The sequence below is a fragment of the Mus musculus genome, chromosome 9, assembly GCF_000001635.26.
Source record: "Mus musculus strain C57BL/6J chromosome 9, GRCm38.p6 C57BL/6J".
NCBI lineage: Eukaryota > Metazoa > Chordata > Mammalia > Rodentia > Muridae > Mus > Mus musculus.
The window spans coordinates 116,314,934-116,340,239 of record NC_000075.6 but is presented as its reverse complement, the minus strand read 5'-3'; the positions used below and the strand labels follow the sequence as shown (position 1 = coordinate 116,340,239).

Genomic DNA, 25,306 nt, shown 5'->3' with positions numbered 1-25,306 from the left:
AAAGGAGACAGGAACTGAGCGACAGCATCAGCTTCTGGATCCTGTCTGTGGACAAAGGCAAGCAAAGACTTCACATCCCTGCCACGGAGTCTTTCCCACCATGGCAGGCTCTACCCTCAAATCCTAAGCCAGTACAAACCTTCTTACTTCCTTACATTGCCACTCTCAGGCATTTTTGTCACAACAGTGGGAAATGTGGCTAATTACGTCCCTATGAGAATACAAGAAACAGCAATGGTTTCAACTTACAGGTGAAAAATAAACCCATAAAAGTTTCAGTTTGGACTAAACATAACTCGTCTAAGAGAACATTCCGGAAGTCCAGTTTGAGTCCAAGCCCTTTGTTTCTTCCCACTCTGGCTGGACCTGTGCTACACCACACAGAGACTATCGCAGGAAATATTCTCAATACTTTTCTACTCTGCTGGAAAATGCACATTTCCCTTTCTGCATATAAACCTTGAAGGCAAATGGGCAGAGTTCATGTTTAGTGTCTCCAGGAATCAGTGCAAAAACTCCCAATAAATTATCTGAAGAGTTGGGGCTTGTGGCTAGTCATCAAAGCTGTGTTCTTGAGTCTGGTGAGGTAACCAAGGCATCCAGGAGCTTGACTGATTGATGGTTCTGGATTGTCATGAGTTCAAGGACAGTCTGAAAGTACTGACTCACACACGGGGCAGACTGGACTACAGAAGGAGACCCTGTCCCCCCCAAAAAAGAGGATTTTGTTTGATCATTTTTTATTATCTCAGCCTCTAGGGAATCCTACATAGCCATGGAATTTGAAGAACAGGTGTTTCAAAATACAGTTTCGCTCCTGTCACAGCAAGAGCCAACTCCCATCCAAATGTCAGGGCAGATGGATGTGCTGAAGGCGTCTCAATTCTGCTCTTCACGTCCCAGAACAGACTAGAAACCCATCGGTGAAGGCCAGTGAGTGAGTGCCATCTTTCTGCTGGCGAAGCTCTTCGGAGTCAGTAATTTGTCTCTCCTCGAGATCATGAAAGTCTGCAATTGAGTAAATGATAGGTTTAAAAAATACATGCCTGAGGCAGACCCGGAAGAATTAGATCCTGAAGCCTGCAAACCTGCTTTGCTGCTTACAGAGTCAAGGAATAAAATACCCTGACAGAAACAACTTTAAGTCAGGAAAGGGGTCCGTCATTGGGCATACAATTCCAGGTTAGAGGTCATCACTAGGAGGACGTCAAGGCAGGAATTGAAGTAGCCAGTCAGACCTGAGACAAGAGCAAAAAGGAATGGGTGAATGAATTGTGTTAGTTCTCAGCTCACTTTCTTTACTCTTATATAGCCCAGGACCAAGCCTAGGGAATGGCGCCGCCTACAGTGGGCTGCCTCTTCAATATTAATTAATATAATCACCCATAGGCCAACCTGATCGAGATAATCCCTCATACTTACTGCCTTCCAGGTGATTTTAGATTGTGTCAAGGTGACAATTAGAACTAACTAGTGTATAAACTTAAAACTATTTTTGTATGTAATAAGCAATAAACAGAACAAAGGCTGCCATGTGTCATAGCAAAAGTACTGGCTTTCTGCTCTGTGTGACCCAGGTTTCTATGCCACAGCACAGCCTTTCTCCGTCATTTGTTTCTCTTTTCTTTTCTATTTTTTCTGTTCCCCTTTTAAGTCTCTGCATGTCTGCTATGGGTGTGCTTACTTTTGAGGTATCCCGCAAAGTTTATTACTACATTTCCGCTAATAAGTCAAAAACCACCAAGAGCACAGACATTGTCAACAGGAAGAGGTACAGGAGAAAAAGGAGAGAAGGCTGTTGAAGAGGAGCCAGATGCAGGCAGAGATAACCGCAGGTCATGGAACAAGGGTTCAAGCCAAATTGAACCTAGTTTCCCAGGACTTCAAGGTCCAGGTGACATCTGCATTGTACAAACAAGTAATCTTTGACCCTTGTACAAATGGCTTATTTAAAAGCTCCCAGGAGAGCCCAGTTAGGGCAGGGCACAGCTGGACAAAGAACGAACATTGCAGCTAGAGGCTGGCTTCAGACAAGCATCAGCCTCCACCCAGCCTGCAGGAACTCTGTGACCTACATTCTAGGTTAGAGAGTGGCTTCTCCATACTGTGGCAGCTACCATGGAGGGTCCTTCTGGAGGCCAGATTCCCATGCACACTGTAGAAAGGACACTGATGACCTGCAGGCAATCCTTGGTGGTACCAGGACAACTCAGTGTCATCTTAGCTTTGTGTCCTCCCTATCCCCTTATGGCCAGTGACCCACCTTCTCCCTAATGATCCACCACTGCCTTATGTACGTTCTTTTCTTTTTTTCTTGCAATTGAGGTGTTTATCTCTAAATGGAGAGCACTGTACAGTTCTTCACAGTCATAGCCTATTACAGCGTAACCTGGAGACAAGATCATTTTCCTCATTTCAAAGCTAAAAAAGCGTTAAACTGTGCCTATCACCGTAAACACAGTCCCTTCCTTCACTGTGCTCCTAAACAGTGTGCTGAAAAGACTGTTCTAGAACACACGGCGACACCAGCTCAGCTCATCTGCTGCATATCTCACCACTCTAGGGAGCACTGTTCACCCCTACTGTGACAGAGGTGATGCCTCAGCAAATTCACCAGTGCATGGGCTGTTCAGTCCTCCCAGTGCTGAAGGAGCTGGTGCTCTTCTACTGTGTAACTGTTTAGCCGGAGCCCATGAGTTTTGCTTTTTGTCCCCATTATATCATGTTAAGGAACATTTAATTGCTTTAACTGCACTATTCCAGCAGGAGCTACTGGGCAAAGGGAGGGAGTTCGAAAGCACAGGGGAGCGGGGCAGTGGAGAAGAAAGACGTGGAGGCCAGGGGAGAAGTCACAAGGACAAGAGGTATAACTAAATGCTGGGCTATTAAATAGGGACCTTTTATTGATACTTTTTAAATTTTCTTTATTTGCTTCTAATTAAATATTTTATTTCTTCTTTGAGGGCTTCATATATACACATACACAATATTTCAATCATATTTGACCAACCTCATGACTTCCCCCCTTCAAGCCTTCAAAGTTCTCCCCACATGCCACTCCTTACCCCACTCCCATTCATAACCTCTTCTTTTGGTTTTCATTACCCATTAGGTCCAAACAATGGTACTCATACACATACGGGGTGGGACACCCCAGAGCATGGTCTACCTACCAGCACTGACCATGGTCAGCCCAGTAGAGAGGTAACAACAGAAAGGTGAGGATGAAGGGGACCTGCTAGTATCGCTCAGTGTGCTATTAGGAAGACAAAGGAGAAAACTGTCTATCACAAGATATCTTTGAGAAGGGAAGATCAGAGACTGGTCCTTGGCCGTCTCTGCTGTTAGAGAAACCATCATTTGGTGAATTAGCTCTGAGTTGTTGACTGGCTTCTGAATGTGTAAACAGAACCAAGAATGGTAAGCTGGGGGGGGGGGCAAGTTCAGCAAACTGAAGGCAATGCTATTGATTCAACTTTCTGTTTCCATAAGAAAAAGTATAGGCAAGCAGGTCTGAAGTCAGAGAGATTTATGCCGCCGACTCCTCAAGTTCCTTAGCTGGAGTATAAATCAATGCAGGGTCAACAAGTCTTCAACACTCACTCCTCAAGGACCCATTTGCCCCTCATCACCCATTGCTGAAAGACCCTACTCCTTGTATTAAGAGAGTGTGTTTTGAGACCCTGATCAGGCTCAGTTCCCTCATTGCATCTTGATATATCAAAGGAAATGTCAAGGCCACCTGAATCTCCCAGTCACATCAGCAAATAACTGTGAATAAAGATCTTCTTTCCCTGAGATGGATTAGAGAAGAAATCTATAGCAGCCTTTGTGAGAGGTCCCACAAGAAACCTAGAATCGGATGTAGCCACCATGCGTGGCTCTGGAGGTCTTGATGTAACTGAAGGCTGGGCAGGGTATGGAGAAATGGGAAGGACTTGTACGACTGATTAGCCTTATCTCAGACCTGGGAGCCCCTCTCCTCATCCTATCTGTGGCGCCAGAGGCAGGTTGATTCATCTCGTGCAGATGGGAACATTAAGTTGTCATAATTTGACTCATTTAAAATTTGCATAATAGATTTGATTGCCTCCGTTCTTCCTCAGTGTTTATACAACAAAGCTTCTGAGTGTGATGTGCTGTCTTTAATTTGGCTTCTTCTCGTTGCGGGAGCCTCTTAGAATACACCACTTTCTGCAAATACTGCTTTAGAGCAATTCAGGGGCTGGAGATAGCTGCGATCTCCATGCCATCTTACCTGCAGTCTGTGTGCAAACATGTTAGACTGCTCCATCCTCACAGCTATGTCATTAGCTAGGAATCTCAGATAGAAATGAAGCAATCAACTCAAACCTATGAGGACTATGCTTGGGCTATCTAAGCTGAGCTATACCCTCAGGTCAGTAGATTGGATTCCAGAACCCATGGGGCTGGACCCTTGTGTACTGTGCTCTTCTGTGTTAAGTCACCCATTAATCATTCCTGGAGGTTGGCAAGATTCCAGAATCTAAGCCAGATTGTAGGTGGAAACTGCAAGCTTTGGAGACCAGCAGGCATTCTCTCCTGCATGAATAGTATAGAGTAGTATCATAATCCCATCACGTTGGTACAACTTCCTGGTTTCGCTGTCATTTGAAAAGCAAATGATTATATAATAACTAGAGCTATAAGAGCCACAACTCAATGGTTTTCTCAGATATACATGTATTTAGATCTTTATAGAAGAGCTAGCATTGCTTTTATGTAAATGGTGTTGTGTGTATACATGTGTGTGCATGCCCATGTACTAGCAGATGTGTGTGTGTGTGTGTGTGTGTGTGTGTGTGTGTGTGTGTGTGTTTTATGGGGTACACAGAGACCAGAACACAACCTTACTTGTCATTCCTCAAACCAGATTCTATTTATCTTTTTAAAAAATGATTCATGCACTGGCCTGAAGTAGGCTAGGCTGGTCAAACAGATTACTGGCTGCCTAGCTAGGGAATTCTCCACCAGCCTTGCCCTAGGATTACACAACCGTGTTGTGGCTCTTTTTCTGGGGGTTTATGGGGATCTAGCCTGGGCCCTTTGCATGTTAGTCAAGCTTTCTAAATCATAGAATGTGATGGGTTTTAGTGCCCAGCATGTTTTATGTGGGTTCTGTGATCAAACTCAGGTCCTCACACTGGCAAAGCGAGCCTGTTACCAATGCAGCATTTCGTCAGCACTGGGCTTTGCCTTTTAGCCATAGAATAGTTACTGTTACCTTATTAAAAATTTCTCAAAGTAAAATCAGCCACAGAATAGCATGTGAGAAATGCACATGGAATGTTCTTTGGATCCGAATCTATTAAGGGATATGACAGAGTATATTATGCCTCAAAATGGAGAGGGGGGTAGTGGGGAGAGGGAGACAGAGATAGAGACAGAAACAGACAGAGACAGAGAAACAGAGACCAGAGGGAGACAGAGACAGAGGAAAAGGAAGGGGAGGCCAAAAGGGGGACATATAAAGGAGAAAGAGAGTGGAGGGGAGAGGGAGGACAACCGAAAGTGGAGTTGTCAAGAAGATGAGCTGTAATAAAAACCAGAAATTCTAGAGCTGACATATAAACATCAAAATGAAAGTCAAGAGCCAAAAATAAACCCAATTAAGACGAGCATGAGGCAAAAGTCCACCTGAGATGGAAACATGGAAACAGCCTAACTTTTGTCAGTTAGAAAGACTCTTTCTCCCTAAGAAATCCTCCCCTGAGAATCACATTAGAAAACTTGTGTCTCTCTTATATTTGCAAGCCATTGAATGAATCTTTGGGTATTTTAAGTAGAAGAGAGTTTCAAAGGCAGAAAGAGCAGGTCAAGGCAATAGTCAGTCAGAGGAGAGAGCAGGAGCCCCACAATGGGAGCCTTAAGAGTTCTCAGAACAGGCAGGTCTCAAGAACGTGGGCTTTCCAGGACATCCTGTTCTTTAGTAAAATACAGTGTCGCAAACACAGATAGCCCCCTCCTCGGGAAAGGAGCTGCTATTGTTACATGCGAGAGGAGGTATGTTTGTGTTTGCATCTGTGAGCAGAGAGCACTGGGATTTGCTGGGAATCTGTGGGAACACAACTCACCCTGGGAGTCCTTCCAACTCATCGCAAGGGCCAAGCTGCTGTTACAGGAGAACATGAGGGTTTACCTTAACACCACTTGAGTCTTAACAAAAGAAGAACAACAGTTAATTAGGAAAAGGACTTTCTTCCAGAACACAGGAAACTGAGTCAGAGAAAAGGCTTGGTCTCAGCCACTACGGTCCACTTTTGGCCTGAATGAGATCACTGGGAAATACAGGCTGTTGGGAAGGCATTTTTCATTTGAAAGGAAGATATAGATGAGGGAGTGAAGAGATGAGTTGGTGGTTAAGAGTTCTAGGGGACTTGAGTTCAGTTCCCAGCATCCACATCAGACAGATCACAATTGCCTGTGACTCCAGCTCTCGATGGTCTGACCCCATCTTCTAGCCTTGGAGTCCTGCGCACATGCAATTCCAGACACATCTAGAAATAAAATTTAAAAATAAATAATAAATGACATATTTTTAATAGCGATTGGATGGGAACTATCCATAGAATTCAGTCAATAAGCCTACTAATTCTCAAAGTCTCCATAAAATAAAAATAAATACATAAAATAGCAAATCAATTTAAAAAATGCCAAGTTTGTAAACCGATGACAAGAGGACAGTAAGACCCACCACATTCGTTGGGTAGGAAATGAAGGAACAAATCCATGGAAGGTAGTCCTGGGGCCCCCAACAGCTAATATTCCTCACAAAAACCTTCTCACTAGCTGGGAAGACAGCTCAGTGGGCACAGGACTCACCTTGTAAGCCTGAAGACCTGGATAAGTTTGATTTCCAAAGCTCACACACACACACAAACAAAAACAGAAAAACCATGATGGCTTGCATCTGTAATCCTAGCTCTGTAGAGGCAGAGGTAGGGGAATCACTGGCCAGCCAGAGAGTCTACTTCATGAGTTCCGGGCCACTGAGAGACTGTCTCAAGAAACAAACAAACAAACAAACAAACAAACAAACAAATAAAACATGATGGATGGTGCCTAGGGAACAACATCCAAGGAACTCTGGCCTCAGAAGATACACACACACACACATGCACACATGTGGGTGCACACACATACATGTGCATGCACACACACCCTTCTCAATACATACTGTATAGTAATTGCATTCCTTTAAATTGAGAAGACGAAGTCAAGTGGTTTGTGTAACCAGAAACCTTACTAGGGAAAATCTCTCACAGGTTAGATGGAAACAGTCTTTTCTTGTGGCCAATTCTGACTCATAGCTAGATTCCCAAATTATATTGTATCTGCATTAAGCCCATATCCTTGACCCAAGTGTCATTCATGGTGATCAAGCCTTTAAGGCAGCTGTTAACAGCTGCCATTGATTAGCAGTAAGTGAGGGTTGGTGGCCTCTTCGGCTATGTCATGGCTACTCTAGCCCGTATATGTGAACATAGTGAAAGTTCACTTTCTTCTTTGGAAGTGAGTCATTTTTTTCTTTTTAAAGAGTTCAGCACAGGGTAGGGCTGGAGATGTAGCTCAGTTGGTGGAGAGCTTGTCTAGTGTTTGAGAAACCCCGGGTTTACTCTTGAGTACTGTATAAATCTGGCATGACAGTGCACTTTGAAAGTGGAGGCAAGGCGATCAGAAGGTCAGGGTCAGCCTTGGCTACAGAGCAAATTTAAGGTCAGCCTGGGCAACCAAAAACAAAACAAAACGAAAAGGTATCACAGGAAAAGTCAACACAAATGAATGGTTGCATCAGCTCCTTTACTCTGTCATATTTCATATCTATCAAGCTTCATTTGACTGACCAACTTAGGGAGTAATACAGGAAGTCAGTCCTGGCTCACCAGCACAGGAGAATCCGATGGCTACCTTGACACAAATCCCTTACTTAGTTTTGAACCTGTCTAAGGATGAAATTAAAACCGGGATACTTTGTTAGGTATATGCAACTATGATTGTTTTCAAGATGTCCCCTCAGAGTTGTAATTCTGTTAGTCTAGGAGTATGCTGGCTTCTCTCTGCTTCCCTCCCTGTCTCTCCCACACTTCTAAGCTCATAAATATAAATCAAGAGCTTGCAAACATACCCACAGTCTGTTGAACAATTCAGTGCCTCAAGACAACTGGATGGCGTTAGAAACTTGGCTGTCCCTCACCATTTGCCATGTTAAGCTCACAATTTATGCCTGCAGGTGGCTCCTTGCAAATGCAGTTAGGTGTTATACCCTTTGGGAAGGCTTGAGCGCGCCCAATTACCTGGTCTAAGGCTGTATTAATCCTGGTAATTTTCTGCCCGTGGGAAGAGAAGAAGGCAAGTTAAGCCAGAGGAAGTGAAATATGTCACCAGATGCACAGGCCACGGTGGCCAACGCTGTTCAGTAAGAGAGGGATTGAAGCCTGGATCCATTAAGTTCAGGTGGAGTTGGATCTTTCTGGGATCATTAACAAAGATTTGTTTCAATAAAGAGAGAACCTATTTCCTGTGTGAATGCTCTGGGGCTATTATAAAATATGGTGCTTTGTTTCTTCCAAAGTATGGCATCATAGTTTCGTGGAAGAGACACACGTTTGGAATGAGACCAACCCACATTTCCATCACCCTGTGAGATTTAATCCAGTGATGAATACTGCTGTCAGGGTTTGAATGTGAATGACCAAATACAAATTTCACAATTTTTCTTAATATTCATGGGGTCCAGGAACCACAATGACTAGAATGCTGTCTCATAAAAAAATAATATTTAAGATGTTCACCCTTGTAGACAATAAAACTTCAGAAAGGTAGGTAATACTATTTCAAAAGAACATCTCCAGAATCTCCTACTGGCTACAGAGTCGTGCACAGTAGAAAAAAGTGTTCATTACAGCTGTGGCCCACTGAGGCTGTATGGCTCTTTTATTTTTTTATTTTTTTCAGTTGGAAAATAAAAGCTGTCTCTGGAAGGCCATAGCTGAGAGACAAGGAAAAGAATGAATCTTTCACCTACTTCATTCTGGCACAGGACAGCTCCTCACACAGGAAACTACTTCCTTGTGTAGGAACTGCAAACAGGGGTATGGGGGCAGGGGGATAGCTGTGGCCAAGCAGCATTCGCTGGATTCCCCCAAAGATAAAGCCACAAACACTTAGGACTGAGCACTGACCAGTCGGGGGCACTGTCATTTGCATTGTGGAACTTGCATGTTGGGAAACTGTATATGTGTGGCTCCCTCTAATGGAAAGAGAGATGCTTCAAAATGGAGACCTCCAGAGCAGCCTTGCGCGATTCTACTGCTACTCTGTTCTCCTGATCTACCCTGCACCCCGCAGCACACCCTACAAAAATAGTTCCCTTCCCTTTTGATCTAAAGGGCAAAACCCCATCTCCCAACTCCCTGTTTCTCCACTACTGGCTCCTGAAACAAAACTAGGCTACTGGTCTCAAGCGATTGCTGATATAAGGTGGAAGAAAAGAGCAGCAGGCTTTAAAGGAAACAGTGAGAGGAAGAATTACATTTTTTAGGCACAGCAACAAGTTGAAAGAAATGGTTCTGAGTATGGTGATGCCCAGGTGTGTACCAGTTGACACATGTGCACTCAGAGTAGCCAGAAATCATTTCTGATTGGTCTACACTAACATAGTCTATCCAGCACCCAGAGAAGAACAAAGAAGTCTCTGTTATTCCCACAGAATGACAGAATAAGATGGCTGAATAGGACTCTCTGTCATCTCATATGCTGAGCTCAGCCTCCAGATCCAAATATCTAAAGCCTTTTCCCATCACCTACTAACTATGAGTTGCCCATGTGTCCTGATCCCTTGAACCTTCAAATGGACATAATGATGTTATTTTTCTACAGATGGCTCCTGAAAGTTAAATGGGAAAATCTGAGCAAGCACATGACAGACCCAGTGCTCACTCTTCATCACCTTTACATATGGGATCCTGGCCATCTCTGCTGTCCTTCACTCTGTTCCACGACTTGGTAAAATAGAGAGACCCTGTTGAGTAGTCCAACATGTTATAAACAAGGACAAGATGGTAAAGACATCACTGTTGACAGGAAAGCAAAGCCCTTGGGGTGGCCAACATGAGTGAAGCGCCTTTGAAGTGGTGTCTACACTCCTATCACTTTTCATGGGTCCACAGCCCAACCCACTCACTCACCTGGAGAGTTTTCTCCAATTCTACAACCTGGAGAAGGCATTCTCTGTATCTCTCAGGTGCTCAGATACATTATGGCTGTCCCTACTTTGAATACTTCATCTTGTTGTTATTGTTGTTAATTCCAGATTTCTCTTACCAGCTAATTCCAGAAATTTTCTAATGACTCATTTCTAATTCCAAATTAGACACAAGTACTTTTGCATGATAAATAGTTTTGTAAATGCTTACTTAACATTGAGATCAGCCAATATTTTCAGATAGTATCATTACTTTTGGTCAAAATTAATTTTGTTTTATTTTTAATTGTACACACACACATGCCAGAAAAAGACATTGGATTCCCTGGAGTTGGAGTTACAGAAGATAGGTGACAGCCCCACATGACCAGGGACCAAATGGATCTGACCATCTCTCTAGCCCCAACAAAATATCATTATGGACACTAAGACACTACACACAAAACCTGCTCAGGTACAGACATACAACCTTACAGTTAAAAACCTCACTACATAGTGGAAGTTTTGAAAGAAAACATAACAATGCTATATATAATCAGTGAAGGGTCTTAATAACCGTACCCTCCCTGTGACTCTCTAGAAAAGAACCCGGAAGACAGGGAGAGGTATGTGCAACCACAGATGACTGTATTACTGAGGGGAAGTCCCCTTCCTGTCATGAATAAAAGGAACCCACCTGACAAAGGCTCTGTGTTGGTGACAAATTTTCGTGGAAGTGCAAGTATGTGCTTTCAAAACTTCGTTCTCAGGAAGTTGTCGTAGGCTCCATCTTGCCTCTGGGACCCTTTACACACATACACACTCCATGGAGTAAAGATTATTCTGGGGTTCAGGCTGTAGTAAAGTACACAGTAAAGTTTATTACCCAACTCTACAAATTTCCAGACGGCCTTTTAAGAATATACAGCAAGACTTTCTGAAGTCGCTGGCATAAAAGGACCAAGAAAGCAATCTAGGGCTAGAGAGATGGCATGGCTCGGGGCTAGGGGTTTCTTTTCTCTTGCCAAGGACTAGAGTTCAGTTCCTATCACCAACATCAGGAGACTCACAGCTGCCTCTAACTCCAGCTTCAGGAAAACTGGACACTTTCTTGTCTCCACTGGCACCTGCACATGTGCAAAAGCCATACACGCACACACATGCACATAATTAAGAGACTTTTTTAAAAAAAGAATCTGATGGTGACATGTATGTCAGAAAATGGAGAGATTGAGAAACATTGCAATTTTCTTTTGCCTGTTCATTATTGTTATCACACACACACACACACACACACACACATTCACATTTTTGTGGATTTAGTAATTTTAAAATGCATGGCCTGAATCATGCCTTCCTGTTGTTTTTGAAGGGGGCGAGGGGGTGTTCAATTGGTTTTTGTTGTTGTTGTTGCTTTTGAAATCAGTGTAAGGTGACTTTTCTTTTGAGTCTTCAGAAGAACAATGATAAATTCCTTTAAAAGACAAAAGTGTGTTTTTTCCCAAATCTGTTGCCCAGAACAGACAAGCCAACATCTTCCCTAGGGAGAAAGGAAGAACAAAGGGTGCTGTCAACACAGGAAGGCTGCTGGGAGGCAGATGCAGGCCCCCTGCCACCCTGGTTAGAGAAAGGCAGGAAGCCAGGCCTGCTGGTCCTAGGGCTTCCAGGAGAAGCCCTCTGAGCACCCCGCAGGAGGGAGAAAACCCCCAGGCAGAGAAGAGGTGACTTCTTAGGCTGTTCTCTTGTCCTCCGTGTAAGATCAGTTTCTAAATCTGTGCAATCTCCCAAGGATAAAGGCCGACTCCCCCTCTCCCCAGGACAGTACTGGAAAGAGGGTGAAGGAACTTTACCAAGTCTTACAAAAACCATCTCGGATTACTTCAGACCAGCTCTACAGGAAAGGGAGTTTACATAGTCCATTTTCTGTGCTGACTTAGCTAGGGGAGACATCTGAGGACCAGGATTCTATCTCTTCATAGTCTCAGGGCAGAAAGAATCTACAAGGTAGGGTATGGAAGGCCCACATTAGCTATTTGCCATTTGTTTGTTTGTTCGTATGTAGCATCTTACGTGGCTCAGACTGGCCTCCAACCCACTAGATAGCAATAGATAGAAAACCTTGAACTCCTGGTCCTCCTGCCTCTGCCTGACAAGTGCTGTGATAGCTGGCATACGATACCATACCCACTTTGTGCCTTGCAGAGCTTGGAACCCAGGGGTTTGCAAGCACTTTACCAACTGAGATAGGACATTTCAGAGCGCATTACTCAGCTGCTGTGGGTCACACAGGAACTGCTGATGTCTGTCTCCCTGTGACAGAGGGCAGAAGCCAAGCATACAGTTCTGTGTCCCTCACCAGGTCTCTTCCTTCAGGTTCCCCAGCTCCTCACCTGGGTAGATGTCCATTAGAAAATAATCAACTGTGCCAGCGTTCCCTGCAAGTCGGTGGTGTGTTTGAAGTTGGAAGCATCAGGCAGAGGTTCCTGGAAGTTCCAACTTACTTTTGTGACCTCCAAGCCACAATCCTGGAGTTTTTCCACATTTACACGGGCTCTTCCTCCTTGATTAATACTCCTGCTCACTTTGGACTCTATGCCAGTTAGAACAAGAGCTGAATACAGAACTTACTTAGCTACTTCCTGGAACCATGAAATTCCAAATCGCTCTGATAGGTACTGAGAAGGCCTATGGAAGCTAGGCTGATTCCATGACAGGCTTCACATTGGCAGTTAAGGAGACTAGGCCTAAATCTCTGTTTCTAAGAACTGGGCAAGTCCAGGCAAGTCCAGGCCTCAGAAGCTGCCCTGCCACCTATCGTGAGGCAAGGACAATGGGTCAGCAGCAGTTTCCAGACTTCCTCAGCAACAGTTTCTAGATCTTCCCAGCAGGTTCACAGCTCCTACACCCCAGTAATGGAATGTCCATAGAGATAGACCCAACAGATTAACATAGAAGTCACCTATCCCAGAATTACCTAATGTGCTTTAAATCAGGCCTGCAAGCTCACTTGGTTGTCTCTCTATCTTGGCATTGGAGAGACCCCAGCATGCTGGACTTCTGCAAAGTAAAACACTCTCCGTTTACGTACTATTTGAGTCTGGGGTATCATTCTTCAGTGACTCATGGATCCTTACGTTACCATACTCCATGTACCTACAGCCAAACCCACTCATTGTCATCCTGACTCTAGGTGGAAATCCACTAATGTTCAAGGAACTGGGCTTGACCTGGTGACTAACCACATGGTTGGATGAGGGAAGATGGGGGTGTTGGGATTTGATAAGATCAAGTCATGAAAACACAGTTATAGAACCAGAAAATGGGGACAGTGCTAAGTAACCCTTCTAAATGTGTGAAAGCAACAGTTGGAAATGTCTAGAATCCTGAATTGTTTCAAGGAATATATGTTTATGTTCTATGTCTAGGTGTATGAGTATTTATGAGTACTTGCAAGGGTATATATGCATATTTATCTTTATACACAGAGTTAGGCAAACAACATATCACCCAGCAGCCATATCCATGGATCTCATTGTTGACATACATTTTTTTAGTCAAGGTATATGTTTTGTGTGTGTGTGTGTGTGTGTGTGTGTGTGTGTGTGTGTGTGCCACAATAGTGAAAGTGAAGCAAGCTCATGTATGGAACTTACCAGTGGCATTGAAGACGTTTGGGGTGGTAGCCAGCCTACTGTTGATAACCCAGCACCTCGCCTGCCACCTGTTTTTAGTTTTACCGACTGTTTGCTTGGTTTGTTGATTTGTTCGTTTGTTGGTTGATTTGATCCACAAACTAAGAATAATTTTACATCTATAACTGGTTAGAAAGAAATCTGTCTCTAAGCATCATGATACACACCTGGCATGCCAACACTCTGTGAGGCTGAGGACTACTCTAATTTTGAGGCCATCCTGAGCTAGAGTAAGTTCAAGGCTATCATGCAATGCATAGTAGAATTTTGTCTCAAGCAAACAGACCCACAAGCTGAAAACAAACTTTGGCTTGGAAGGTCATAAGCCTTAGGGGGAAAGGTAGATATTTTGTTTAAAAAAAATAGACATATAGCTACACCGTCTCCTAAGAACTTATATTTATATCTACAGACTATTGCTACCCACAGCTTGGCCAAAGAAGCTTCTCTTTTATAGTGGACAGTGGTGAATACAGAGACTTGTAACTGGTCAAATGCTTTGAATGAGGACAGGAGAAGATTGTGAGACCCGGACGAGGGTGGGGGTGCATGAAGCACTGTGCTCTGGACATGGTGTGACAAGTGCCACTGTGAACACACACTCATGCCCTGCATACATACAAGGACACGGGGCAAGTATGGGATAGTTAAGGGAGAGGGTCATGGGCAGGTACATGTGATCATAGTACGTTTTACCCATACATAAAATGGTCAGAAATAAAAGTTGGGGGGGGGGGTGAATGGAAAAGGAAACAAACATGTAAAGATAAAGAAAGAATGCTTATCGTATTATTTTTATTTTGTAATAGTTCATATGGGTTATATGTAGTTCAAGAAAGCAATGTTCACACATGCAGCTGTGTTAGCACACGGTCACTATCCTCCTTTGTATATTATCTGTGGAGACCACAGTTAGCATGGCTGAGGTGTCACAGAAGAAACAAACCAGTTTTTCCATATCATATAACATCTACTATAGACCTTTCTAGAAAATGTTCGCCTCCCTGTGGTCTAAGGAAGCTATATCTGAACCAAGAAACAGAATGGAGTATTCCCTAAAAATGCAATAGATCTGTCTTGAAAATGAGCTAAGAGCTACAGCTTGCCCACATGCCTATCACGCTCTCAGGCCCGTGAGTGTGATGACGTTAACATGCTCTCCCCCCCCCCCCCTCCCATGGGCAATGTTCTATGGTCTATATATGGAAACACACAAGAAGACAGAATAGCTGCTATGGCTTTAATCCCAACATAGTACAATAAACATTTGTTTCTGGTTGGAAATAATCTCAGGTTAATATCCCTGGAGGCAGAAATGGGAATTAATATTATTAGTTTATTAAATATCTCATTCAAAGCACATACTTTAAAGTTTTAAAAGCTACATGGGAAAAGAAAATATAAACAGAGGTCATACCCAGACCTCCCCTCCCACCAGCACACACAGACACCTCTGTTCTATGTGAATCCGCTGGTACCCAGTTTGCAAGTGGCTATGACTGAGGGTGAACTGAAAGTCTCATGCTTCCCACTCTGTACCCTGTGAAAGGTCAGACATCCTATTGCTAATAGCTAGGACAAGCAGGCAGGGTTTGTGGCCTACTGTGTTAAGAACTCTGTAGAGGAAGATAGTGGATCGTTAGGCATTTCCTTTTGTTTGGGGAATAGCTGTTTGTTCATTCACTCTTGGGTCACATGTTGGGAGGTCTTGTTTACTAGGGACTAGGTGACATGCCAAGGAACTTACAGGAATAGGGCACCAGGGATCACACAGCATCAAGCAACACTTCAGCCCTGTGCCACTCCCCTACCCCTGCTCTGCATTCTCTCCCAGAATAGCCCTCTCTGGGGACCATAGGTCCCAGTGGAACAACGCTAAGCATTCTGGGTGCCATTTCACAAGGCAAGTCTGACTGTTCACAGCAGCTGGAAAGCAGACACATCCCCCAGGCTCATAAATGCACGTTCTGTGTTCTGCACCCAACAGTTCCCGAAGGCGTCATCTGTAAAGCTCTTACCAGGTAGAGCTGTAGCATTCAGTAGCAGGCCTGCTTTGTGGTGGCCACATACCTTTCTGGTACTTCTCAAAGGATATTTATTTGGGGGGAAGGGAGGTCTTACCATATAACTCTGGCTAGCCTGGGACTCACTTCTCCGACTTACTAGTCCTGCGTGATCTGCTGCAATCCCAGCTTGTGGGACAAGTGGACCGTAGCACCAGACAGAAGCACTGGTAAAGTTGAGCAGGCTCAGACCCTGGGGAATCTCAGGACAGCAGGAGTGGGGCCAGCTCCCTGCCAAGCTTTACTTGTTCTGGAACATGTAACTATGACACCCCACTGAGAGAGCCATGGCAATCAGTCATGCAGGGAGAACCCCTGAAGTCCTTCCCCATACAGATAGAACATCTCTAACATCTCAGACTGAGACAATGGGAAACGCCTACCCCTGGATGTACTCCTAAAGTGTTTAGAAGGTCCTAACCTACATGCAATGAAGTACACGAGTTATTTCACCAAGAATCGTCTGAGAGAGAGACTGTCTTATTGAGCTGCAACACTCTGGGAAAGAGTTTTCTCTTCCGAAGAATTCATTGCTGCACCTCGGATCCACCAAGCATGGGCTCGTGCCCCTGGGGCTTGCGGCTGTGGCTTCTGGCTGCTCAATGCTGACCACCACCGCTTGCCACCACTGCTGATGCTGGCATTGGCGCTGCTATGGTAGTGGGAGAAACCCTGGCTACCTCCCCAGCATGGGATTCTCTTCAGAGAGTGGCAACACGTTGGCTGTTCTGGCCAGATCAGAGCCCTGCAGACCTTTTGTTCAGGCTAGACCAGGGAGCCTCAGAATGTATCTGTTTTGATTTCACAGAGAATGATATCAGGAGAGCCCTATCTTGGACTGCATTCTGCCTACCTTGAGCAGCTGTAACACCCCTAGCTTCGAGGGAGACAGGCAGCCTGGCACTAGCTCACCACATGCCTGCTTCATCCTCAGTGCAGAATTCTATTGTCTAGATTTGTAGTAGAAATTTATGATCCTAATAAGCCCATATAAAAGACACATCATCCAGGTATTTTATTTACAAACCATGTGCCTAGAGTGGGCAGATCCAGGGCTATATTAACTGATTTCCCTGATATAGAGTCCCTTCCTACTTGCTTTTTCTTCTGGCTACATGGTTCTGGTCCATGGTGTCTTCCTTTCTTCCTCCTGCAACCCTCTCCAGTCCCACCTTTCTCCCTCCACTGCCCAGTCACAGGCTCTAGCACTTTATCGGTCAGTTAAATAGAGGAGGTTCACATGGCATCACTGAGTATGTAAGGATCTACTCCTCCTCAGAGACAACCACATCTTGAGGAACCATTAATTAGCATTAGAATACAAGCTGCATCCGACCAACATTAGCCCTACATTAGCTACTTTTCTTTCGCTGTGATAAAACTCCATGACCAAAAGTGACTTGGGGATGAAAGGATTTATTTCATAGTAGGACTTGTAGTCAGTCTATCATCCTGGAAAATCAGAGCAGGAACTCAAGGTAGGAATCTGTGGCAGGAACTGAAGGGAGGCCACAGAAGAGCGCTGCTTACTGGTTTGCTCGCCATGGCTTGCACAGCCTGCCTTTTTATACAAGCCAGGACCACCAGGGATTGGGGATACCACGGCCAACATAGGCTAGGCCCTCCCACGTCAATTTTCAATCAAAGGAATGTACCACAACTCTCTCACAGGCCTCCCTGTAGGAGACATTTACTCAATTGAGACTCCTTATTCCCAGATGACGTTAGGTTGTGTCAAATTGACATAAAACCAGCAAAAACACCAGGCAAAGCCTCAATTTTGAGTTCCTGGAAAAAGGCAGTTAGCACAAATATATATGGAACACTCTGATGGTGCCAATTAGCACATATGTGTACGGGGACATGCTGATGTGTCTAGGATCCTTCTGCACTCACCTCCCCAGACCTTCCCTAGTAAAGGAGATCTTACTTTCAAGATATTTTTTTTCCCTCTTGGTTTCCATGACTAAGAAATGACATATATTTCTTGCCTTTCTGCCCCTCGTGTCCTTTGGGTCCCATCGTTCAGCTGCAGATAGCAGAATTCTGTTCTTGTTCATGGTGAATAATAAATATTCCATGGTGTGCATCTCAATTTCCTCTTTCCATTCATCTGAACATGCGCACCTCAGCTGATTTCCATATCTTGGTTATTGTGAATAAGCCAACACTATCACGTGCATCTCAGGTTTATCTTCTATATGTTATTAACTTCCTGTGATTGCATACCCATGATTGGGATGGTTGACTCATACAGAAAACATCCCCCGCTGTTTGACAAAGAGCCTGTATAGGTTCTACCTCTAGCAGGACTTCGATCAGACTAACTCTGGGTAGGCAGTAAGAATGATCCTAAGTGTGAGGGGTGGACTCTTGTTCTTCCAACAACTTCTGCTAGCAGACGTAGGAATAAGATCACAGGAAACGCTAGTGAGACTGGATAAGTGAAATCATAAAAATATAGAATCCCATTGTATACTACAGATAAAAATAGTGTGCTGTTAAAAATAGCCATTGAAAATATCCCTGATTTCCCAGGGCTTCTGGGAGGTCTACATTGGCCTCAGCTTCCTTCTTGGCCCACTTCCTTAACATTTGATGAAATCATGCTTTTATTAGCTGACTACAGAGGAAATCCTTGGATTGTATTGATAGGTAGCATCACATCTGAGTCTTTGTGTTGTTTTTAAAGTTAACATCATAATCATAACATCAAAATGTCTTTGCTTACAGGAAGAGAGCTCACGTTTACTCTGTACAATGGCAGCAACATCCCTTGATGTCCTTCTCTATGCTGACCTTGATGTCACTCCCATGACGGGAGGTCACCACACTTGATGTCGCTCACGAGGTGGAAGTTCTCCACACTGTGCCAGGTCAGACCCAGGAGTCAATTTAGAAGGGGACGTGCCCTCTGGCTGGTTGGAAGCCTAAGACTCGGCAGGACTTTCCTAGGGTTGCAGAGTTTTCTGGAGCCAGAGAGAAAGGAGAGGAATGGGAAGGAGATACGTGAGACTGTCTGGGACGTGTGCCTGGAAAGTGTAGATTTGCAACCCAGAGGGCCCTTTTGCTCGGTATCTGAAGCTGTGGCCTAGGACGAACTAGGAGGACCTCTGGATTTGGAGGGCATTTGGATGATCTGGTCTATGGGGGTGACCAGAGCTCTCTCTATCCCCTGGCAGGCATAGCCTGTAACAAGGGGCATGATCCGGTCTCAAGCAGAGGCTGAATTCCTGTGATCCATCTCCCTCTCCATTCAGCACATACTGCAGAGCTCCGACAAGGGCTATGCAGAGGGAGGTGTGTGAAGGCCAAAGGTCATCCTCCTCTTGGCTCTGTCGGTCTCAGAGCTTGGACCTGTGAGAGCATGTAGGGCTCGCTGAGATCTCAGGCCACCAGCCAGGGCTTGCATTGCATGGGCTGGCCTCCAGAATGGTCCTTTCATCCCACCAACAAGCCCTGAGGCACGAAACACTGAGTCTCCCTTTACTGAATTAGAAGCCCTGCTTCCTCTTGAATGTAATGCTTGGATTTTGGGTGCTGGTTGTTCACATCTTAGCTGGGTGCTCAGCCCTAAAAAAAGGAACTATTTGGCCCTGAAGTGCCTACTTTACACTTCCCAAAGCCTCCATGTCTTAAGTGTTTAATTCTATTACTATAAGTGGTTACTATAGTGATGAATATCACTGCTGTAGATAAAACCAAGGCATGTCAAGAAGAATTCTTTGGTTTTGTGGCTTTTTTATCTTTCTTTCTTTTGTTGTAGTAGGTATCAGACTCAAGGTCGTGTACCTGTGAGACAAGTGTTCGAACAACTGAGCTCCATTCAGTTTCTGTTAGGCAGTGTGTATGTGTATACTATACCTATCAATAGTAAGTGTCTTCCTCAATTCCTCAATCAGGCTCTGCTATAACTTTTTAAGGCAGAGGCTCTGTTGAGATGGCTGGGCAGCAAACCCCTGGGGTCTGCTTGCTTCTGGTGCTTCAGTTGCTATGTGCTACCATGCGTGAGTCTTTATGCAGTTGCCAGGGATCTGAACATGAGTCTTCATGCTTGCACGACAAGCACTTTACCCACTGAGCTATCCCCTCCACCGCTACATGGCATCATAAACAGTTGTTACACCCATGGGGAAGACCGTCCAGCCAACCCAAATCCAGGCTGGATCCAAAGCATGGAATCTGGAGAAAGTCTAAGACTGGATCTGGGTCTCTAGAGGTCCCAACACTCTGGAGAATAACCCAGATAGAAACAGGTTCACTTTAAGTGAATTAAAGACTAAGCTAAGCTTCCCAGCATTTATTATGATACAGTAGCAACAATTGCATTTGATTATATACCTTGCCAGCTCCCAGACATAGAGGGTTGATACTGATATGGGGGAAATAACACAGTACTTCCATGGAGCAAGGTCACTGTGTTCCCTGTAACACAGGGAAATAGATCTAGGATGTGCAGGGACACATGAGGTCAAATGAACATTTCAGAGCCATGACTTAGCGATCAATATCATTGGATATTATTGGAACTCTGCATTGTCTGTTGGTGCTCTGCTCTCTCACCCTTCCCCAGGAGCTAATGCTTAGTCATCCTTCCTTCAGACACGGGGCTGTCCCATGCCTATGTCTGCACCTGTGCTACTTTGTCTTCGTTCCCAAGGCAACTCAAATGACAAACACACCCAGAAGGCTAAGACTCATTTATAACTATAGCTGCCCCTAGTGAATAGGAAGTCAGAATCTTGGCTGCATCCTAGCAAGAATATTCTCTTCTTTTCTTGCAGAGTCATGCATTCCAATTATCTGTAGTTTCTCTTAGTCATCAGTAAGGATTTATTTAAGAAAAAAAATTGTTTTAATTTACTCTATGTGGGTGAATGTTTTGCTCAAATGTATATGTCACTTTCTGTGACTGGTGCTCAAGGAAGACAAGAAGAGGTTACTGCATTCCCTAGAACTTGAGCTACAGAGAGTTGTGAGTTACATGGCAGCTGAGAGTGGAGCTTGGGTCCTCTTAGCTATGGGATCATCTCTTGAACCCATCTTACAATGCGTATGTGTGTACTTCACTAAGGGCTTGTGCATGTGAAAACAGTGCCTTTCAGAGGCCAGAACAAGACATTAGATCCCCTAGAGCAAGGACTATAGGAGGTTCTGAGCCTCTTCATGTGGGTGCTGGAAACTGAGCTTAGATTGTCCAAAAGAGCAGTATAAGCTCTTGGCCACTGAGCCATCCTTTTAGACCCTAGCCTTGAGGTTTTATAAAATTCCTACTATCAGTCACTTTCCTACCTATGTGCTTGCCTAGATACTGGAAACATGGTGTAAAACAGATGCTAAACCCCATTCTTCATGAATCATTTTAAGCAGACCTCATACTATGTTATGCTGAGAAATGATTCTAGTTTCCTATTAGGAACTTCTTTTGAAAACACATAAAATTGCACATTACTCCCATTACTAGCTGACACTCAGGAACTACTTGGAGATGCCCTATTCATGACCTCTTCTGTAAGGGGAGGATTTGTAGAACACTGTCTCAAGTTCTCATTCAATACTTAACCTTGACTCTTATTGTCTGTAGGACACTTGGGAGCATTACCTTTCATTATGAGATGTGGTTTGAGCTGGTTCAGCAGTTAATTGGCTCACAACCACCTATAATAACAGCTCCAGGAGATCCAACATCATCTTTTGACATGCACAGGTGCCCACAGACATGTGGAGAATACAGAGACCCCTGAACATAATTTTCTTAAAGGGGATTTTTGTATTACTTTGGGGTATCAATTTTTAAAGATTTACTTATTTTATTTCATTTTATTTATTTTATTTTATGTGTATGACTACTTTCCCTGCATGTACTTATGTGTATTGTGTGCCTGTGTGCCTGTGTGCCTGCCTGGTGCCGCAAAGGCCAAAAGAAGATATCAGATCCCTTGGGGCTAGAGTTACAGAACTTTGTAGGTCAACATGTGAGCTGTTCCATAGATAGATAGATAGATAGATAGATAGATAGATAGATAGATAGATAGATGATAGATAGAGATAGATATGCATATAATATATAGTGTTAACAAGTTGAGAAGTTGGAGCTGGAGAAAGAACTCTTACCGTTCTTGCAAGAGGCCCTGGATTCAGTTCTCAGCATGCACATGGTGGCTCACAACCATTTGTGACTCTAACTGCAGGGAATCAGATATCCACTCTGGCCTCTGTTGGCACTGTATGCATATGATGCACACACATATTCTCAGGAATATGTATACACCTAAAATAAATGTCAGAAAGAAACTTAAGAGAAATTTTTGAGAAATTCTCAAAAAAAAATTTTAAGAGAAATTTTTGAGAAATTCTCAAAAAGATTTTTAAGAGAAATTTTTGAGAAATTGTCTCAAAAAGAAAGTCTATTAGCAATCACAGGAACATGCCACAAAACTAAAAATAGAGTAACAAAAACATATTATTTGACTAGAATTACCAAAATATTTTAAATATTTGTTATTGTTGCTGTTGGTTTATTTTTGAAGATCTTATGTAACCCAGAGAAGCCTCAAACTTACTAGGTAGCCAAGAATGACTATACAATTAGTTTTATGGTATGTGGATTATATTTTACTAAAGTTATTAGAATTTCAACTGTTAAATGTATCGATTATCACTAAATTAACAGAAAGTGAAAACACATATATAAAGTATGTGATCACCTTATATATGAATAAAAAGTATTTAACAACTTTTATTCCTGACCCAAAATCTCACCAAAAAGTCCATTGAGCATGCAGCCTCAGCAGACGTACTGGTACATGCCTGTCTTCCCAAGATTTGGGAGATGGAGGCAGGAGAATCAGGAATACAAGTTCATTGCCAGCTACACAGGAAGGAGATCAAGCTGGGCACCATGACACCTTGTCTAAATAAAAATGGAAGAAGGAATGAAAAAAAACATCTACGCTAAGAAATTATATAACACACACACACACACATCCATTTTCTGCTTCTTTCCTCAGGGTGTCCAGATACTGTTGTACACTAGGTGGAGAAGGATAGAGCGAAGTCCAGAACTAGTGGGTCCACAGGATCTCAGTACGGCATTGAACACCAGGGTTGGTGGTCTTCTCTGAAGGTTTTAGTATTATAACTCTTCAGTGTTACAGCTCTCTTAGATGATACTCAACGTAACAGCTTATGTGCATACACCTTACTCAGGGTGAATCAAGGGCTAAATATATGAAACTTGGAAGCGGGAAGGGGTTCTTCTTGGGGTGCGGTTTCTCAAGATTTGAAAAACAAAAAGGTCCCTTTTGCAATACAATGATGTCCATATTCCTACAAGCTAGGGACAACAGAGATTTGCCCTGTCTGAAACAATACAAAGTTAAAAACCTGAAACGAAGGTTCTCAAGATAAGAGGTGTGGGAACAAGAAGAGCTTCCCAAGACAGGAATGGAAAACAATGGAGCTGACCTTTCCACCCAACTCATCTTCCTGCCCTGAGGAACACTCTGCCCGTGCTGGGAAGGGGGGATCCAGATGTCACAACAGCCCTTACTTTATTCTGCACAGTGTCAGCAGGGTGTGTTCATTTTGTTTACTTGATGTTTGTTTTTCATTTTTGAGAGAGGGTCTCAGATAGCCCAGGCTGGCCTTGAAGTTGAGAAAGGGTGAACTTGAGCCCCTGTTCCTTTTGCCTTATCTCCTCAAATGCTAGGACTACAAGCTTTTGTCACAGTGCCCAATGCACTCCACACACCACACACACACACACACACACACACACACACACACACACACACACAATCTCTGTGTCCTTATCTTTAAAGAGGTTTTCCTGCATAAAATACTTGGTTGGCCCCAAGGTTCATGTTTTCATACATTGATGACTACCTTACTATTTCAAATAAAACCATTTGCTAGACCACCTAAGGACAGAATAAATCCAAGCTTTTGTTTTACCTTCATTTATTTCTTTTGTACACACTGCTGACTATTATCATTTTTCTTCTCGATAAAGAAATTGTCTTACTGTATTTGTTGAGGTTTGGTCTTTTGCTATCTATTATAATGCTAAGTGCAGGTCCCCAAGACCTGGTTATCCCAAAAACTTACTTATACCTTGGTTCCAAGTTGTTTCTGATTGGTAAATAAAGATGCTAACAGCCAATCGCTGGGCAGAAGACAGAGGTGGGATTTAGGTTTCATGGGCTTGGAGAGAGGACTTTGAGGAGGAAGAAGAGTGCAGGAAAAGGAAGGAGAAGCCACCATGGGTTAGGAGTCAAGAGAATATGGCTCTGAGGGCTGCCCAATTGGAGTTAAGAAAAGCCCAAATGAAGCATAGTAAGTAGTAAGAAATAATGCAGAGTCATCGATAGGAAAGTAGACTCTAACTGGGCAGTGGTGGCACACAACTTTAATCCCAGCACTTGGGAGGCAAAGGCAGGCTAACTTCTGAGTTCGAGGCCAGCCTGGTCTACAAAATGAGTTCCAGGACAGTCAGGGCTATACAGAGAAACCGTGTCAGCGTAGATGGTAGGTATCTACCAACCCTTGTATTGTTTAAGGCTTATTGTAAATGTAAATGGTGTGTGTGTGTGTGTGTCTTTCATCTGGGAACTAACTGGTCTAAGGCAGGGTAGAAGCACCAGGGTGGGATTAAATAATCTCAACACCACCATATCTAGCCAGAAAATGGGCCAGTCACAAATGCTATTATAATCTGGGGGGTATAGAATTCTATTTTGCAGTATATAGAATTGTAGACTATTTTCTTTCTGAAAATTCTACTTTTCTTGCTTGCATGGTTTCTTCGGAAAAGCTAGGTATCATCTCTCTGTTTGTCTCCAGTAAAATATTTTACATTCTTCTTCTTCTTCTTCTTCTTCTTCTTCTTCTTCTTCTTCTTCTTCTTCTTCTTCTTCTTCTTCTTCTTCTTCTCTCTCTCTCTCTCTCTCTCTCTCTCTCTCTCTCTCTCTCTCACATACACACACACACACACGGGGGGTGGGGAGGGAGGAGAGAGAGAGGAAGATCTTTGATTTGCCATAGTCCTAAACCTAACAACTTGGGAGTGGTGAGTTAGCTAGGATTCCCAGTAGGGAATTTTAGCCAGTAAACCTTAGGGCTGGAAGGGCAGAGAAATGGATTGTGGGGTAGAACTTTGGTCATGGCTAGAGTTGCCTTCTGGGAAGTGGGACTCTTAGGGTCATCTGTTTCTGGGAAAACAGCTGAATGGACCATCTCTAGCTACTCCTCCCATTCCCCACATTCAGTGGCCTCCTTATCTACTGTTGTCTGCTCATAATCAGCAGCAGGTGACAGGGAAGCCAGCCAGGGAACTGGGAGAGAAG

At 43.8% G+C, this 25,306-nt stretch overlaps 1 long non-coding RNA gene across 3 annotated transcripts; it reads right to left on the bottom strand.

Annotated features, from left to right (window-relative positions):
• Positions 1-580: 580 nt before the first annotated feature.
• On the bottom strand, positions 581-12,917 carry D730003K21Rik. 3 transcript variants are annotated; one of them, XR_871324.2, is made up of 4 exons: positions 12,595-12,917; positions 10,902-11,059; positions 1,105-1,238; positions 581-1,008 (listed from the first exon to the last, which is right to left on the bottom strand). It is a non-coding gene; the product is annotated as an RIKEN cDNA D730003K21 gene (long non-coding RNA). The 3 variants fall into 3 exon arrangements; XR_379940.3 differs by having other exon boundaries at positions 581-1,238; XR_379941.3 differs by lacking the exon at positions 1,105-1,238.
• Positions 12,918-25,306: the final 12,389 nt, after the last annotated feature.